The sequence below is a fragment of the Vigna unguiculata genome, chromosome 2 (genome assembly GCF_004118075.2).
Source record: "Vigna unguiculata cultivar IT97K-499-35 chromosome 2, ASM411807v1, whole genome shotgun sequence".
Lineage (NCBI taxonomy): Eukaryota > Viridiplantae > Streptophyta > Magnoliopsida > Fabales > Fabaceae > Vigna > Vigna unguiculata.
In genome coordinates, this window is record NC_040280.1 from 1 (window position 1) to 2,500 (window position 2,500).

Here is a 2,500-nt window from a genome sequence, read left to right on the forward strand (position 1 = left end):
CAACTTGGCCATGTGCAAACCATCGAACTCAAAATTTTCGTGCACCAAGACTTTCATGGTATTCATTTGGGACATTTGGAGGCCTTCCAACCCTCACATCTCAAAAACCACGAATTTCATTTTTTCACAAAATCTCCACCAAGCCATCTAGCTATGCCGGGTGCACCGCCAACTTGGCCATGTGCAAAACCCTCCGAACTCAAAACTTTCGTGCACCAAGAATTTCATGGTATTCATTTGGGGCATTTGGAGGCCTTTCCAACCCTCACATCTCAAAAACCACGAATTTCATTTTTCACAAAATCTCCCACCAAGCCATTTAGCTATGCCGTGGTGCACCGCAACCTTGGCCATGTGCAAACCCTCCGAACTCAAAACTTTCGTGCACCAAGATTTCATGTATTCATTTGGGGCATTTGGAGGCCTTCCAACCCTCACATCTCAAAACCACGAATTTCATTTTTTCACAATCTCCCACCAAGCCATTTAGCTATGCCGTGGTGCACCGCCAACCTTGGCCATGTGCAAAACCCTCCGAACTCAAAACTTTCGTGCACCAAGACTTTCATGGTATTCATTTGGGGGCATTTGGAGGCCTTTCCAACCCTCACATCTCAAAAACACGAATTTCATTTTTTCACAAAACTCCCCACCAAGCCTTCTAGCTATGCCGCGGTGCACCGACCAACTTGGCCATGTGCAAAACCTCCGAACTCAAACTTTCGTGCACCAAGATTTCATGGTATTCATTTGGGGCATTTGGAGGCCATTCCAACCCTCACATCTCAAAAACCACGAATTTCATTTTTCACAAACTCCCCACCAAGCCATTAGCTATGCCGCGGTGCACCGACCAACTTGGCCATGTGCAAAACCCTCCAACTCAAAACTTTCGTGCACCAAGACTTTCATGGTATTCATTTGGGGGCATTTGGAGGCCTTCCAACCCTCACATCTCAAAACCACGAATTTCATTTTTCACAAACTCCCCACCAAGCCATTTAGCTATGCCGTGGTGCACCGACCAACTTGGCCATGTGCAAAACCCTCCGAACTCAAAACTTTCGTGCACCAAGACTTTCATGGTATTCATTTGGGGGCATTTGGAGGCCTTTCCAACCCTCACATCTCAAAAACCACGAATTTCATTTTTCACAAACTCCCCACCAAGCCATTTAGCTATGCCGCGGTGCACCGACCAACTTGGCCATGTGCAAAACCCTCCGAACTCAAAACTTTCGTGCACCAAGACTTTCATGGTATTCATTTGGGGGCATTTGGAGGCCATTCCAACCCTCACATCTCAAAAACCACGAATTTCATTTTTTCACAAAACTCCCCACCAAGCCATTTAGCTATGCCGCGGTGCACCGACCAACTTGGCCATGTGCAAAACCCACCAACTCAAAACTTTCGTGCACCAAGACTTTCATGGTATTCATTTGGGGGCATTTGGAGGCCTTTCCAACCCTCACATCTCAAAAACCACGAATTTCATTTTTTCACAAAACTCCCCACCAAGCCATTTAGCTATGCCGCGGTGCACCGCCAACTTGGCCATGTGCAAAACCCTCCGAACTCAAAACTTTCGTGCACCAAGACTTTCATGGTATTCATTTGGGGGCATTTGGAGGCCTTCCAACCCTCACATCTCAAAAACCACGAATTTCATTTTTTCACAAAACTCCCCACCAAGCCATTTAGCTATGCCGCGGTGCACCGACCAACTTGGCCATGTGCAAAACCCACCAACTCAAAACTTTCGTGCACCAAGACTTTCATGGTATTCATTTGGGGGCATTTGGAGGCCTTTCCAACCCTCACATCTCAAAAACCACGAATTTCATTTTTTCACAAAACTCCCCACCAAGCCATTTAGCTATGCCGTGGTGCACCGCCAACCTTGGCCATGTGCAAAACCCTCCGAACTCAAAACTTTCGTGCACCAAGACTTTCATGGTATTCATTTGGGGGCATTTGGAGGCCTTTCCAACCCTCACATCTCAAAAACCACGAATTTCATTTTTTCACAAAACTCCCCACCAAGCCATTTAGCTATGCCGGGTGCACCGCCAACCTTGGCCATGTGCAAAACCCCCAACTCAAAACTTTCGTGCACCAAGACTTTCATGGTATTCATTTGGGGGCATTTGGAGGCCTTTCCAACCCTCACATCTCAAAAACCACGAATTTCATTTTTTCACAAAACTCCCACCAAGCCATTCTAGCTATGCCGCGGTGCACCGCCAACCTTGGCCATGTGCAAAACCCTCCGAACTCAAAACTTTCGTGCACCAAGACTTTCATGGTATTCATTTGGGGGCATTTGGAGGCCTTTCCAACCCTCACATCTCAAAAACCACGAATTTCATTTTTTCACAAAACTCCCACCAAGCCATTCTAGCTATGCCGCGGTGCACCGACCAACTTGGCCATGTGCAAAACCCTCCGAACTCAAAACTTTCGTGCACCAAGACTTTCATGGTATTCATTTGGGGGC